The sequence below is a fragment of the Sminthopsis crassicaudata genome, chromosome 4 (assembly GCF_048593235.1).
Source record: "Sminthopsis crassicaudata isolate SCR6 chromosome 4, ASM4859323v1, whole genome shotgun sequence".
Lineage (NCBI taxonomy): Eukaryota > Metazoa > Chordata > Mammalia > Dasyuromorphia > Dasyuridae > Sminthopsis > Sminthopsis crassicaudata.
Window position 1 is genome coordinate 409,331,955 of NC_133620.1, and position 18,235 is coordinate 409,350,189.

Here is an 18,235-nt window from a genome sequence, read left to right on the forward strand (position 1 = left end):
CTAACATGTTACATGGCAGATGAAGCAAAACCATGTTTGGCGCTACAATTCCATGGTTCTGTCATCTTATTCAAAGGGCTGTCACACAACAGACTCATGTTCATTTTGCTTGGCCCCATGGGATGGAAGTAGGAAAGTATGTAAGTTTTTCAGGTGCAGATTTAGATCCAATATAAGGAGAAATATTCTAACAATAACTGCCTTCACTCCCATTCTGGGTGCGGCTGTCCACCACATCTTGATGCTGGACTTGATTGGATGACTGCTCACCCCATTGCAGCTCAGAGCTCCTTGGACTCAAGCAATCTACCAACCTCAGTGACACTCTCCCAACCCACTCCTTCTACCCCAACTCCTGCCCAGAAGCAGAAATTATAGGAGTATATCACTGAGCCTGACTTGCCTGAGTCACTTTTTAAAAATGCTGACCAGAAGAGGGTGGCAAGCTATTTAAAGGGGTGGTGAGTTCCCCATCAGTGGAGATTCCTGTGCTGATATGGATTAGACTGATCTTACAGCCAATTCAGTGATTATGTGATTTTTTTTTCAAGATTTTTCTGTGATTTACAGGAAGATAAAAATTGGTTTACAACTATTTATGGCATGATAGCTACTCATGCTTGGAAACATGATGTTCCTCAGGAAGGAGGGAGGAGAACAACATGAGGCATCAAATTAGATCCAGATGTTTGTGCAGAAATTATAATAACAATAGCAATAATAATATTTATATCACTCTAAGATTTGCAAAGTACTTTACATTTATTTTCTCATTTGATCTTTGCAATAGTCCTGTGAGGTAGGTACTATTATTATCCCTGTTTTCTAGATGAGGAAACTGAGATTTATAGAGGTTGTGACTTGCCTAGGGTCACACAGCTAGGTGTCTGAGGCAAGACTTGAACTCAAGACATGTTGCCTCCAAGTGTAGCATGCTGCCACCAAACTTAGCTCCATGCTCCCATTGTACCTAGGCTCCACTCTTACCTAAGTCATTGATGCTCCTGAGAGTACTAATTCAAACCTTCTGAAAAAAAAGAATAGCTTTGGGTTATAGGAGAGAATCCTTACTATGTATTTGTTTGGTAATGTGTTAATCAAGCATTCATTAAGTACTGGCTCTTTATCAGTAACTAGGTTAAAACTCTGGGCTTACAAAGACAAAGATGAAAAAGGTCCTGCCCTCAAAAGGCTTACAGTGTAATGGCTGAGAAACTGAGGCAAGACAGAGATTTTTTTTTTAATCTTTTAATTGTGGAGAGTTTAGGATAGCCGACAGGGATGGGACTCATATCCAAAAACCATTCCAGCTCCGAGCGACTGAATCAGGGACTTTTTATAAGATCTTAGAGTGGAAACAAAGGTAGGTAAGGGGGAGGACACTGGATGAAGACCAAGCCATAATTCCAGGAAAGGATCATGACTTAGTCCTGACAGGAGAAGGGTCAAGATAAGAAAGTCGAGGGCAGGAGACAGCAAGGTATGGGGCAATACTCAAATGGAAGGGGAATTATCCTAGCAAGAATTGATATAATGCACCTGGAATTTATGACACAATGGTCTGTAAAGTGATCAGAGCTTCAAGTCTTTCCTGACTCAATTCCCCTAGTCCCAATGGCAAGGAAAAAGTGGAGGATATAATTATTTTATTCAGGACATAACAACAGTCAACCATGTATACACTGTATACATACTTAAGTTTATATAGAAAATGTACAAGAGGAACACAAGTTAATTTTGAGAAAGAACATATTAGCAACTGGGAAAAGTAGACAGCACAGTGCTTGGAATATAGTAGGCACTTCATATAATGTTTATTGATTGACTGAAGGTATATTTGAACTGTCTTAAGCAGAAATTCCAAGAAGCAATAGTGAAGAAAGAGGATATTCCAGAGGTGGAAAACCCTGGCAAAAGCATGTTGGAGTCAGCTTGAACTGAGCTGTTTGTTAAATTTGCAGTATGAAAATCTCCATTTCAGAAGTTAGCTACAAAATTTGGCCTTGATTTATTGTTTTATCTATTGCACAGCCTAATAAAATTAAGAGGAAAAAGTTAATAATGCTGATTAAACATAAAATTTAAAATTCCAAAATCAGCTAAGTGCCATGTGGAACAGCGAAGATTAGTGTGATTGGATTGCAGAATAAGAGGAGGAGAATAATGTACCAGATGACCAGAAAGAGAAATGGCCCTTCTTGGGCCATTTCTGGCATTCTGTTACCTTCTGAAATGTGATTTTTTAAAAATAATTTTTAATAAGGCAATTAAAAAGAGCTAATCTGCTTTCCCATCAACATTGGATCTACCCAATGAATGGGGTGTCATAGTACATTGATAGAAACCACCAGGCTATTGCTTCCCCAATGTCTGTTTGACCTTGTTACCATCCTACCTTTAATGTATCAGTAATGGTAGAATGGTATAATGGCTTTATAGTCAGAGAACCCAAGTTCAAATCCTGTCTCTTCCACTTTCAGGCTGGGTAAACTTGAAACAAATTATTTCACTTCTCACTAAATTTTCTCAGTTGTAAAATATAATTATTACTGGATCACTTCAAAGGTTACTTCCTCTTTAAATTTGTGTATCTAAAATTTCTGGAGAGAAAAAAAGAAGAAAAAGCATTTTATACATTTTAACCTATTTTCCCTTTTTGGTAAAATGAGCTTCCTATGTTCCCCTTCTGAGTTCAGCACCCTAGTTGTTCACACAAGCTTTTGGAATGGTCTATTCTGGGAAATCTTTTATGCCCCACAAAGAAAAAAGAAAGGAATTTAGAACAATGATGCCAAAGTACTGGGTGGATGTGGGAGGGAGGCAGGTCAGGGACAATACACGAAACTTGCATTTCTCAGGTGTGGTTGAGACCTACCCACTAGTTTCAAGTGTTTTGGTAAACAGGTCTCATTTTCCTGATGAATTATCTTCATAGCTTTTATAGTAGGAAAGTTTAACCAGATTCTCTCTTTCTACTCCACCATGCATGTCCTTTGCTGATTTCTACATTAAGAACACAGTAATTTTTAAACTTGCAAAAGAGGAAGAAAAGACTGTGGGTTATTGGGAAATTGCAAATTGAAAGAAGTTTGTCTAAGTGGTACTTAGTATTTAATGTTAAGGGGCAAAAAGTTCATCTTACTCAAATTATTCAGGAAAACTACCTAATGGAATACTTCTTAGCCAAATAAGGAAAAAGAATCATAAAAGGTAAAATATGCAATTTTAGTTATATAAAGCTTAAAAGGCATGAGCAAAAATCAGTGAAGATAGAATGAGAAACTGTTGAATGGGGAAAGTATTTGCATCAAATATTATTGAGAAATTCTGATCATTAAGATATGTAGGGAATTGACACAGGTATATGACCCAGACATTTTCCTGAATATAAACTAAAAGCTTTGAAAAGAAGAATTTGAAATTTTTATTTTAAAATTTTTATTTTTGAATTTTTATTTTAAAATTTAAAAACATACTCCAAATCACTAATAGCAAAAGAATTGAAAATTAAAATAACTCAGAGATTTCACCTCACATTTCTCATGACAGAGAAAAAAGGAAAACTGGTATATACATTTGCTTTATTTTCTTTGTTACAAGTGATAATTTCATCTTAGGTGGAAGAGCCAGAGATAGGAGCATTTACAGAAATTACTGTGATAAAAAGAAAAACAAATGACATAATGAAAAATTTTAAGATAAAAAAGTCATATAAAACTTTTTAAAGGGGGACTTTAAAAATGTTCTGTTTCAAAATAGATAACCATCAGTTGAGAAATGGCCAACCAAATTGTGGTACATGAATATCGTGTAATATTACTGTGTTATAAGAAATAATGAATAAGAAGATTCTTACAGCCTGGGAAAGGTATAGAAAGCATTAACACAAGCACAGAAAGACATAAACTGATGCAAAGTTAAGTAAGTAGAACCAGGAAAACAATATGTACAAAGCCCTCAACATTATAAGTAGAAGGGATAAAAATGAAGTAAATTATATGTTACATAGTTAATGACCAAGTGGGCCCTGATGGGAAAATGTGACTACTTTCATTCTTTGCAGAAATGAAGGACAATGGGTAGGGAACATTAAGTATACTTTTGATGTATTGATAAGTCCTATTGAATTGCTTTTTTCTGGATTTTTTTTTATTCTTTGATACAAAGAATACATTTCTGGGTATGAAATTGATGTGAAAACAAAAGTTATGAATCATTTTTATGTTGTTCCCTTCCTCACCTCATTTTCCCTTCCTGATACAGCAATCAGTTATTTATTCATTGTATCTTCATGCTTGCCTATAATGGTGAAATATGTATCATAAATCTAATAGAAAAGAAAAAAATGGTTGAAACAGTTGAGAAAATAGTTGATAAGAAGCTGTCTATGGAGGGCAGCTAGGTGGCACAGTGGATAGAGCACCAGCCCTGAATTCAGGAGGACAGGAGTTCAAATCTGGTCTCAGACACTTAACACTTCTTAGCTGTGTGACCCTGGGCAAGTCACTTAACCCCAGCCTCAGAAAAAGGAAAAAAAAAAAAAAAAAAAGAAGCTGTCTAAGGATAGGTTGGGTGATTCTGAGATTCTGAATTCAGTCATTCTTTTCAATCACTTTAATTGATATTTGAAAGCCAGGGCTGGATTTAAGCAGAAAGAGCAATGACAAACTTCAAAAGTCAGATAGTGTTGATTCTGTGAACTTCATGATCTAGCATCTTTAGATCATTTGTCCCTCCAAAGTCATATATACAATGTACCTAGCTGCTGAAAACCCTCAAAAGGAAAAAAGAATGGTTCATAGTCATATCCATTAGCCTATAAACCCATCTGATTTCTCAGATTTCAGGCTGAATCATCTCCAAAAATAGCTTATAGACTTAGAATGAACTTTTGTTAATTGTATAATCTCCAAACCAAAATTCCATGTAAGTGGAATGAATTCATCTCCATGAGCTTCACTAGTGAAGCTCCCTCTACTCCTCACCCAAAATATGAGATTCTAGTATCAAGAGAGCCTAATGTTCCAGAGACAAAAATTCTTAAAGGCTCATAACTGAGATTTAAAGCCTGGTGCCCAGAATTCTGAAATTTAAATATTTCAATTATGTGGTCACTATCAATGAGTTTCAGAAATGCTTTTTGTTGTTGAGTTCTTTCAATTATATCTAACTCTTCAAGACTCTATTTGGGATTTTCTTGGCAAAATTTATTGGAGTGGTTTGCTATGTTCTTCTTTAGTTCATTTTACAAATGAGGAAACTGAGTCAGCAGAGTCACATGACTTGGCCAGGGTCACATAGCTAGTACATGACTGAGGCCAGATTTGAACTGGAGTCCTTCAGGGTCAGCACTCTATCTACAGAACCACCTAGTTGCCCTTCAGAAATACCTAGGCAGATTTGAAATAATTTCTTAACAAACTCCCTTTCCTTCTCACCTCCATTAACTAGCATCCATCTGGTAAAATATCATTTTTTCCATTCCATTAAATTCAACTTAAAATGTATTAATTCCATGAACTAGACATCATTTTGAGCACTGACAATACAAATACAAAAGCAGCACAGTTCCTATACTCAAGAAACTTAACATTCCACTATTCTTATATTCATGGCCAGATGTTGATTATGTTTTTGAGAGTTGGTATAGAATGGTAACTTGGAGACACAAAGATCTAAGTTCAAATCCTACCTCAGAACATTCCAGCTGTGTGATACTAAACAAATCTCATAACCCTCTCTGTGCCTCAGTTATCTATAAAATGAAGAGGTTGGATTCGATGACTTCTAAGGTCTCTATCAGTTTTAAATTTATGATCCTATTTAAAGATGATGATGGAGATGGGGAAGGAATGGACTTTGTTAATGAAGCTTAAGATTGTGGTTGTTGATATATATGTTAAAGAACTCTTTGGAGAAAGATAGAGCTAAGTCTAAGTCAGCTGTTCCTATTTAGTGATTCAAGAATCCTTTGGGGGTTCACAATGATGGCTTAAGAAGACCAAGCTAAAAATTCCTTAATGGTGGCTTAAGCACAAAATAATTATTCAGTGAAGTTACAATGTTATTTTAAATATAAAAGCAAGAATGTTTGTGTTTGAAGCATTTTGTGTCAATTTGAAACTGTTATGATTGTGTACACAATGACTGGTGTTTATGTAGTAATTACATTGAACTCTGGCCATATCTACAACTTCTCAACCTGTTATCAAATTGTTTCTAAATTACCTCAAGGGCTTGACATTTGAGAGTAAATCAGTTCTTAGTGGAAGGTCAGACATACATACATACATACCCATACTGTATTTTATGTACTGCACCTAAATGGTTCCCTTATTCCCACTTGTTCCATAATTGTACCTCATCTCCTATATAATCACATGATTAAGATATATCATGGAATATATAGATCCCAAGATATAGAACGGTCTTGAAAAGTCATGAATCTTCCTTTACGGAGTCTTCAAGCAGAAGATAGATAATGTCTCGTCAGGTGTGTTTTAGTGGGGCATCAGTTTTGTTGTTTTTTTTTTTTTTACTATGGATTGGACTTTTGTCATTATCTTTGTTCAGGCATTTTCAATTCTGTTTGTCTCTTTGTGACCTCATTTGGGGTTTTCTTGACAAAGATACAGGGAATGATTTGCCATTTCCTTCTCCAACTCATTTTTTACAGATGAGGAAACTGAATCAAAAAGGGATAAGTGATTTGCCCAGGGTCATATAACTAGTAAGTGTCTGAGGTCAGATTTGAATTTAGGAAGATGAGTCTTCCTGATTCTTGATACCACCTAGCTAGTTGTCTGTGGGTTGGGTTAGATGGCTACAGAAGTCCTTTCCAAGTCTATCATGCCATGAATTCTCAGACTTAGAAGGCATTCTGATTCATCATTCAAATGATTTCTTTCAAAGAAAGTAATCAAGATACTAAAAAAAGGTGAAAGAGCATCTTTATCTTTATATAAGAGTTGATCATCATAGCACTGATGATTGCCAGAGTATTAATGTATGGCATAGTCTAGACTTATTATCTCACCTCCTAATAGTAGCTAACAAACTTTATGACTCATTAACCTAAAAAGTAGACTCCCTCAGTCATCAATCACTTCCTGCTATATTATCAACCAATTTCCAACAGCTCTTGAGCCTCCTTGCAATTGATAACTAGTTGGGGTTTTTTTGTTTTATTTTATTGATGATTTTTTAAACCATCACCATTTTCTAATATTCACCTTCCTTTGCTCCCAGAGTTCTCCTTTACAGCAAAGAAATACAGTTCAGAAAGAAAAAAAAAAAAATCCTACCATCAGCCACACCTGAAAACGTATGACTAATTCTACATGTTACTCAGCTCTCTCTCTGATAAGAAGTGAGATAACCTAGTCTTTTGCACCCTCCACAAACAAAGGAGAAATTTAGAAAAATTGTGTTCCAAAGATTAAGTCATGATTATGAAAATGGGCTCCAAAACATGTGAATCGCTTTTCTAAGTGCTAGAATCTGCATAACACTTTAAGACTTGCAAAGGATTTTACAAATATAAGCTTATTTTGTTCCTTTAACAAGTCTGGGAGAGAAGAATCATTATGATCTCCATTTTAAACTTTAGAAAACTGAAGCAAATCTGGCTAAGTAATTTACCAAGGGTCACAGAATTAGAATGAGAGACTGGGTTTGAATGCAGAGCTTCCTGATTCCTGATGGACTGGGTCCAGCTCTATCCACTATATTATCAAGGTACTTTGTTGATTAATACTATGCTCCTAGGTTTTATAAATTGTTTTCCTACTCCTGATATTATCTTAGAGTTGGATCATACTTTTAATTTTTTCAAAAAGAGCTTTTGTATGTATCGTCCTATATGGTTCTGATAATAATCCTGTGAGGTAGGTAGAGTTGGTGCTATCCTTGTGGGAAACCTGTGGGAAACCTGAGCAGAAGAGGGCAAGAGGAAAAGAAATCCATTATTGAGAAACGAGTCACATTCATTAAGAAGTTCTACGTCTAAAAAAATCTTGAAGTTCATCTGGTCCAACTACTTAGTTCACAGATAAGGAAACTGAGGCTGAATGATATCCCTTATTTTGAGATGGCTGTTATGGTCCTGTTTGTACAAGATGTTCACAGTAATGTTAACCTATTGGGAATATGCTACTGTTGTTATGCAGTTTCCTTTTATTATCCTGCCTCAGTTTCCCTAAATTATTCTGCCTCAGATCCTTGAATTGTTCTGCCTCAATCCCCCTGGTTGTAACCCCTTTCCTAACCATTAGGACTGAGATAATTAGGGCTGGAAGCCCTGACCATTAGCATTCCATAGGCAGATAAGTTACTAAGAGATATGCTTACATATCTCTAAGTTCCAGACTTTCTGTCTCTAGTGAATATCTCCTTCACTCCAGTTTATCAAAATGGTCCTACCCCTAACCTGTCAGAACCGAACTAATCGTCCATTCCTGGAAATTCCCATGCTCATCAGTTTTTGGATGCTAGCCCTTGCCTTTGTCTCCCCTGATCACTTGGAATCATATATAAATCATTGGAATCTCACATTCCATGCTGGATTCTTTGAGAAGAAAGTCTAATTCAGCCCTGGAGGCAGAATGGATTCTGCTCTGCCTCCAGACTATCTCTCCCTCTCAGAAACCCAAATAAAATATTAAAAACTCTCTAATCTCTATCTTGCCTCAGTTTCTCTGGCATTACACTACCTCCTGCCCTCCACACATTTTTAAAAACTTTATCTGAAGTCCCCTTTAATCATTTCAGTCATATTCAATTCTTCACAATGCTATTTGGGGTTTTATTGACAAAGATACTGGAGCAGTTTGCCATTTCTTGCTCCACCTCATTTTACAGATGAAGAAATTGAGGCAAGCAGGATTGAATAACTTGCTCAGAGATCACAGAGCTAATGAATGTCTGAAACCAGATTTGAATTCAGGGAAATGAGCTTTCCTAATGCCAGGACTGTTATTGTCCCCACTAAGCCACCTAGGTTACCAAAGCTTTCCATATCTATTCCCACTCAAACAGCTCTCCCTTAATAAAAATATCCTTGAGAGCAGGGACTATTTCATTTTTATCTCTGAATGCTTAACATCTAGCACAATGCCAGGAACATAGTAGGTGCTTTTGTTGATTAAGAAGAAAGGAAACAAGCATTTTAATTGCCTATTGTGTGCTAAGGGCTTTACAAATATAATTATCCTGGGAGGTTATTAGGTGTTATTATTATTCTCTTTTTACAGAAAATGAGGCAGACAACATTTAAGGGACTTGCACAAAATTCATACAGTCTGTGGTCAAGATTTGAAATCAGATCTTTCTGACTCTAAATCCAAGGCTCTATTTACTGCCACCTAGCAGCTAACTGATTAATTGAATTTTTATAACAATGTTCACACAATTCAGCATTTGATTATGTATCAATCACAAGTTGCTACATGTGTATAGTTTTGCATCCCCTTCTCAAGGAGAACAACTATGTTATGTGCTTTTCTGTGTTTCTCAATGAGCATAACACAAACACAAAGAGAGTTTTTAGTAAATATTTATCACTAACCCAGACTTTATTCTGGGCTCTGATACTTATTAGCTATGTAGTTTGGGCAAGTCATTTCTCCTGTCTGAATCTCCATTGTATCATCTGTCAAATAAAGAATTGCCTCAAATAACCAAGAAAGTCCCTTTTTCAATTCTATATCTATCTATATCTCTATATATAACGGTCCCAAGACAACCATGAGCAGACATACTGTCTTGACCAGAGCCAACCCATTTAAAGATTCTACCTTCACTCTCCAGTTTTAGATGAGAGGTCAGAGAGATCATCTCTCATTGTCCCTATCGGGAAAGTCCACTGACTCTCCTTTACCCTCTATTGTCCTGATCAAGCAGGTCCCAGTTTGACTCATTTAGTTTTTTAGACAATGGAGACATTTCCAATTGTCTTTGTTGTAATACTCTTTTTAAAAACTACTCTCACATTTCCTGTTCATTGACTAGTCATGAAGACAGAATGCCAAAGTAATTGAAAGAACCTCATTGTCATTTTGTTTTACTCTCTTATCAAGGATAGTTGTACATAGAAAAGAAACTAGAAAACACAACCTTTTGTATATTTAAAGAACATGAGTAAAGAAAATACTTTTAGTAATAGCTAGGGAGATGGAAGATTATAGATTAAGAGAGAGATCGTAGATTAAAAACTGAAAGGGAGCTTCAGAGACAGAATTGATTCCCCCCTTTTGCAGATGAGAAAACTAATAAAGGTTAAGTGACTTATTCAGGATAACAAGCGAGTAACCAACCAACCAACTAACCAATTGACCAAGCTAGTAAGTATCAGAAGTAAATTTGAAACCAGGTCTTCTTGGCACCAATTCCAGAACTCTATCAAGGAGCTCATAGTGCCCTCAGAACGAGGCAAGAAGAGTAAGAAGGAAATAGTGAGTTCTTGAAATTAGTTACCTTTGGGCTGTAGTCAACTCTTTTAGGCAATGAAACATCTTGTATTCAACTGAATATTGACAGAAGAGTACAAAATGGTCTGCTACACCACCACTCAGGTATTGAATTAATCTAGAGACACTGGCCATGTGGCTGATGCTTCACACAAGGCACTCTTAAATTATAAGCAATTTCACTGGCTATCTCCCATGCCTGGAATGCCTTCTCCTTGTCCCTACCTCCTGACTTCCTGGATATTGTTCACATCCCAAGTAACATCTCACCTTCTATAAGCCTTTACCTTGAAGTCAGTGCCTTCCCTCTGAGACTATCACCTATTTCTCTCTGTGTGTCTCTGTCTCTCTCTTTGTGTGTCTCTCTCTCCTTCTCTTTCTGTCTCTATCTCTGTGTCTCTCTGTCTCTTTTTCTCTCTAAGTCTGTCTCTGTGTGTCTCTGTCTCTATGTCTCTGTCTCTTTCTCTCTTCCTTTTCCTTTGTATGTGTGTCTCTGTTTATGTCTCTCTAACTCTGTCTCTCTTTCTCTCCCTCTCTCTTTCTCTGTATATAGATATTTATGCATATGTATAAATAAATACACACATGACATGTATTTTTGTATATGTACATGTATGTGTGTTTGTGTTAATATATACATACATACATGTGTGTACACACATATATATGTATAGATAAAAAGATATGTAGAGGTAAACATAGCTACAGATAATTGTTTGCATGTTTTATTCTCCAATAGATTGGACTCTGACAGATAGGTTTTTGTTTTGGTTTGGTTTTTGCTTTACACTGTATCCCTAATTAGCACAGTAAGTGCCTAGACACAGAAAGTGCTTAATAAATATCTTTTGACTTTACATGACTATATTAGGGATTTTAAAAAGTTAACTAAACTTCTAAATGTAATTAACAAATAACTGAATAGGAATTTTAAATCCTGTATGAACCCAGTTAATCCATGTTAAAACTCATTATTTCACTGAAACCACAAACTTTTGCTACTTCCAAAGTATTCCAAGGGAAAATGAATGAGCTCAAATCAGTCTGTATTATCATTTATTTTACCAGTTACTATAATAAAGAATTGTTGACATGAGTGAAAAAACTGGGAAGAAGATTATTACTAAAAGCATCTCAGGAATGGTGATTTTGAACTTCAGTTATTTACTTGGTATTTTGGTAAATAGGCAGAACTAGGATTTCAAACAGATCTTCAAATTACTAATCTAGATTACCTTGAATAGTGCTAAGCAATTTTTCAAAACTTCATGTTATCCCTTTTGGCATCTGTTAGCTTTCCCTAATTAGTTTTATTTTTTTTAAGAATTTAGAAAATACCAGATGGTATGGTTTCTCTTATAATCTAACATTTTTGTTTCTTAGCTCTCATTGAGAAGACAATCAAACCAATATTAGTTTCATATATTCTCCAGTCCAAGCAAATTGAGTTTTTTATTTCTATTTTTTAAATATTCCTCATATATAATATTCTATCTTTGCACACACTTGGAATGTAGTTTCTCTCTCTCTCTCTCTCTCTCTCTCTCTCTCTCTCTCTCTCTCTCTCAACTTAAATCACTTCCCATATGAAGCCTCCCAGTCACCAATGTCTCCCTTTGTTCCTACCAAATTATCTCTTATTTATTTTGTAAATGAACACACACACACACACACACACACACACACACACACACATACACACACACTGCTCACTTCACTTTGAATCACTTCTTATAAGTCTCCCTAGATTTTTCTGAAACAATTCTGTTCATCATTTCTTATAGCACAATACCATTCCATAGTACAGTTTGCTTAATCATTTACAAAATGATGGGCATCCCCTTAATTTCCAATTCTTTGCCATCACAAATATTTTTGTTCAAACAGTTCCTTTTTCATTTTCTTTTATTTCTTTGGGTTACAAATCTAGTAACCATATTTCTGAATCAAGGGACATGCAGTTTTTATAGCCCTTTGGACATAGTTCCAGATTATTCGGTCATTTTCCCTTTTCTGTCATGTTAGCTACTCTGTTAGATGTGGGTATTTTAATTTGCACTTTTCTAATCAATGGTGATTTAGAGCATTTTTATATGAATATTCATAGCTTTGATTTCTTCTGGAAACTGCCTATTTATATCCTTTGACCATTTATCAGTTAGGAAATGATTTTTATTCCTGGCTTAGTTTCTTATATATTTGAGAAATGAGACCTTTATCAGAGAAATTTGCTTTAAATTTTCTGCCTTCCTTCTGATTTTGGCTACATTGGTTTTGTTTATGTAAAACTTTTTTAATTTTATGTAATCAAAATCATCCATTATAGTTCCCATGATCCTTCTATTTCTTTTTTGGTCACAAACTCTTTATCAGTTTGATAAGATTTGATAAGCACATTTTCCCTTGATTCCTTAATTTACTTATGATATTATTCTTTATGTCAAAATCATTTACTCATTTTGACCTTTTTTTTGTCATATGGTGTGAGATGTTGGTCTCTGCCTAATTCCTGAAGAACTTCTTTCTACTATTCCTAGCAATTTTTGTCAAACAGTGAATTCTTGCCTCCAAAGCTTGGAACTTTGGGTTTATCAAACACTAGATCATTAAAGTCATTTACAACTGTGTTTTGCATATCTAATTTATCCACTGATCCACCACTCTGGTTTTTTAGCCAGCACCGGATTATTTTCATGATTACTATTGTGTTGTATACTATGAATCTATTACTGCCTTTCTTCACATTTTTTTTATTGATTCCTGTGATATTGACCTTTTTTTCTTACCAGTGATGGTTCTTTTTTTTTTTTTCCTAGATCTATAAAATAATTCTTTGTGGTTTTATTGTCATGGTACTAAGTAAATTAATTTAATTAAAATTGTTATTTTGTTCATTGGTTTAGCTAATTAATATTTCTCCAATTGTTTAGATCTGTCTTAAATTGTATGGAAACTGCTTTGTAATTGTGTTCATATAATCCCTGTGTTCATCTTGGCAAATAAATTTTCAAGTATTTTTAAATATCTATATTTATTTAAAATAAAATTTCCTTTTCTAGATTTTGATGGAAGTATATAGAAATGCTGATGATTTATGAGGATTTATTTTATATCCTGAAGCTTTGCAAAGTTATTTGTTGTTCCAAATAATTTTAAAATTGCTTCTATAGGATTCTATGATATGATATACTATCATAACCTCTGTATAGAGTGATAGTTTTGTTTCATATTCTATTTTTATTCTTTAAATTCTTTTTGTCTTATGGTTAGCATTTGTAATATATTAAATAATAGTGGTGATAATGAACATTCCTACTTCATCCCATTCTTGTTGAGATGACTTTTAGCTTATCCCTATTACAAATAATGCTTACTTTTGGTTTTAAATAGATAATATTTATTATTTAAGAAAGGCTCCTTTTATCATTATGCTTTCTAGTGTTTTGAAGAGAAATGGGTATCATATTTTGCCAAAAGCATTTTCTTATAATAATCATGTAACTTTAATTGTTAGACACTAAATTTCTAAAAGCACAAATATAAAAAGAAAACTATTCTTAGGATCATAAGACCAACTTAGGGAGTGCATAATGCATCTAGCTAATAGGTTCATGGCTTAATTTTATGTTGGTTTCCATGATCAAAGATTCAATATTTAGAGGGGAGAAAAGAAATAATTGATATCCTTCAGAGGCTGAGAAACTCTCTGTTATGTAAAATTTTTGGTTTCTTTCAATATTGCTGAGGATGTTGCATATATAGGCATTAAAATTCTTGAGTAACTCAAATGGCCAATTCCTGTTAGCACATCTTCTGCCTGCTCACATCCCTGACTGTCCTAGGGTGTGGAGGTAGTCTCCTGTCTCCATTGCACAGCCCTTCCTGCTCTATCTAAGGCTGGTTTCTGTAAGTTTATTCTGATGTTGGTTGGTGTGAGATTTTTATGGTGTATGATGACTCATAGGACAGAGTGAATAAGTTAATAAAAAAAGACCTAAGTTGTATCACTCTGGATGAAAGGCAAAAGAGCCCAATTTCCTGTTAGAATTTAGTCACCTACCTACCCCCCACTTTGGACCTGGCATTTCTAATATTGCCACTTTTAAGAGCTATCCTTCCTGAGTATATTTAGTTTTAACTCATATCTCTCACTGATATGGAAGCAGCCACCAGCTATGGCTCTAGAAATACTGCTTTCAACCCTAACAGGACATCTAGTTCTTGTTCAGATATGTCTCTAGAAGTTTGGTTGCCTTTTCTCCAGAGATTTTTTGTTTGCCTTGCATCTCACTCTCTACTCCCAACTGGATGTTGTCTTTTCTGAGTCTAAGTTCTTCTGTGACATGATCAACTTGGGGGGGGGGGCGGGGAGAGACAGAGACAGAGAGACAGAGATAGAGAATGATAGAGACAGAGACAGAGAGGGAGAGAGGGAAGAAAGAGACAGAGAGAGAGAGAGAGAGAGAGAGAGAGAGAGAGAGAGAGAGAGAGAGAGAGAGAGAGAGAGAGAAGAGAGTTAGAGAAAAGAGAGGTATCTCTTCTTTTCAAGCAATTCCCTCTCAGGGGCTTCAGTGACAGATTCTTTTCAGTTACTCAAAAGATTTTTCCTGTGTGACTTCAGTCAAATAACAAACATTTATCAAGCAGCTACTAAGTGCCAGGCACTATATTCAGTGCTGGGGATATAAAAAAAAGGCAAAAGATCATCCTATTTCATAAGGAGTTCATAATCTGATGCAAGAAGAAATATGCGAATAGCATGTACAATTAATCAATCATTCAATGGATATTTATAAGTGTCTACTACAAACCAGGCACTATATTAACCACTGGGGATTCAAAAAAGATGCAAAAGATAGTCCCTCCCCTCAAGGTACCTGAAATCTAATGGACATTATTTGTTTTAATCCAATGACCCAAAGTCCCTGTTATCTCAGTCATCTCTCCATTTGGCCTCTGTACCAGCCACCATCCTCACTCCTCTGTCCCCAAGAAAAAGAATCCAATCAGAAAATTATTTTTTAGAAGATGGTTCTTGGACTGAGCTTTGAAGGAAAGCAGGGACTCAGTGGGTCAGAGGTAAGGGGGGAAGACATTCCATGTACACAAATAGAAAATGCAATGTGTGGGGAGAACAGCAAGAAAATCAGTTTGTCTTATTAAATTAAAAACATATCATTCTCCATCTTGCATAACAGTTGTCTGCCTCCCCTTGTGAACTATTAAATCCATATATAGCAGATGCATTAATAGGTATTGGTTGATAAATCCACATAAATCCTCAGCATTTTTATACATTACCAACACAATCCAAGAGCAAGAGATACAAAGAGAAATTTCATTCAAAATAACTGTCGATAGTATAAAATATTTGGGAATCCATCTACCAAAAGAAAGTCAGGTATTATATAAGCAAAATTAAGAAACACTTGCCACAAAAATAAAGTCAGATTTAAATAATTGGAAAGACATTCAGTGCTCTTGGATAGGCTGAGCAAATATAATTAAGATGACAATACTCCCTAAACTAATCTATTTATTTAGTGCTATACCAATCAGACTCCCAAGAAACTATTTTAATGACCTAGAAAAAATAACAACAGAATTCATATGGAAGAACAAAAAGTTGAGAATTTCAAGGGAAGTAATGAAAAAAAAATTAAATGAAGGTGGTATAGCTGTACCTGATCTAGAACTATATTATAAAGCAACAGTCACTAAAACCATTTGGTATTGGCTAAGAAATATACTAGTTGATCAGTGGCATTAGTTAGGTTCATAGGGCAAGATAGTGAATAAAAATAGCAATCTAGTATTTGACAAACCCAAGATCCCAACTTTTGGGATAAGAATTCATTATTTGACAAAAACTGCTGGGAAAACTGGAAATTAATATGGCAGAAACTAGGCATGGACCCACATTTAACACCACATACTAAGATAAGATCAAAATGGGTCTAAGATTTAGGCATAAAGAACGAGATCATAAATAAATTAGAGGAACATAGGATAGTCTACCTCTCAGACTTGTGGAGGAGGAAGGAATTTGTGTCCAAAGGAGAACTAGAGATCATTATTAATCACAAAATAGAACATTTTGATTACACCAAATTAAAAAGTTTCTGCACAAACAAAACTAATGCAAACAAGATTAGAAGGGAAGTAACAAATTGGGAAAACATTTTTACAGTTAAAGGTTCTGATAAAGGCCTCATCTCCAAAATATACAGAGTATTGACTTTAATTTATAAGAAATCAAGCCATTCTCCAATTGATAAATGGTCAAAGATATGAACAGAAAATTTTCAGATGATGAAATTAAAACTATTTCCACTCATATGAAAGTATTCCAAATCACTATTGATCAGAGAAATGCAAATTAAGATAACTCTGAGATATCATTACACACCTGTCAGATTGGCTAAGATGACAGGAACAAATAATGATGAATGTTGGAGGGGCTGTGGGAAAACTGGGACACTGATGCATTGTTGGTGGAGTTGTGAAAGAATCCAACCATTCTGGAGAGCAATCTGGAATTATGCCCAAAAAGTTATCAAAATGTGCATACCCTTTGACCCAGCAGTTCTACTACTGAGCTTATATCCCAAGGAAATACTAAAGAAGGGAAAGGGACCTGTATGTGCCAAAATGTTTGTGGCAGCCCTTTTTGTAGTGGCTAAGAACTGGAAAATGAACGGATGTCCATCAATTGGAGAATGGTTGGGTAAATTATGGTATATGAATGTTATGGAATATTATTGTTCTGTAAGAAATGACCAATAGGAGGAATACAGAGAGGCTTGGAAAGACTTACATCAACTGATGCTGAGTGAAACGAGCAGAACTAGGAGATCATTATATATTTCAACAATGATACTGTATGAGGATGTCTTCTGATGGAAGTGGATATCTTTACATAGAGAAGAGCTAACCCAATTCCAATTGATCAATGATGGACAGAATCAACTACACCCAGAAAAGGAACACTGGGAAATGAGTATAAACTGTGAGCATTTTTTTGTTTGTTTGTTTGTTTTTGTTTTTCTTCCCAGATTATTTTTACCTTCCAAATACAATTCTTCCTTTGCAATAACAACGAAATTCGGTTCTGCACGTATATATTGTACCAAGCATATACTATAAGATATTTAATATGTATGGGAATGCCTGCCATCTAGGGGAGGGGATGAAGGGAAGGAGGGGGAAAATTCAGAACAGAAGGGAGTACAAGGGATAATGTTGTAAAAAAAAAAAAAAATACCTATCCATATGTACTGTCAAAAAAAAGTTATAATTATAAAATTAATTTTTAAAATAGTAAAAAAGAGAAAAAAATAGGTATTGGTTGACTGATTGATTAAAGAGACCACATCTTTCTCATTTTGGTTCCTCTCTTCTAAACTGAGTACTCTGTTCACTGTAGAAGTTTAAGAAATGTTTATTGATGAATTTGAATTTGAATACCATATATGGACAGATTTGGCCTTTAAAAATTGAAGAAATTGAGACCAGAGATATGATATAACTTTCCTAATGTCATACAGGCAGTGAACCAGGAGCTCTGATCTTAGCCCAATCACAGGGCTCTTTTCTGTTGTATCAAGTATCTATAAATGGGAAGAAAATCCCATTTAGAAGTAAATAAATGTCTTCATAGCCATATATGAATCAGGAACCTACATCCTTCTTTGTTTAATTGATGTGTTAATTGACTGAGTACAGTGCAATTCAACAAATCCACCTAAAGATTTCCTCATTCTTTACTA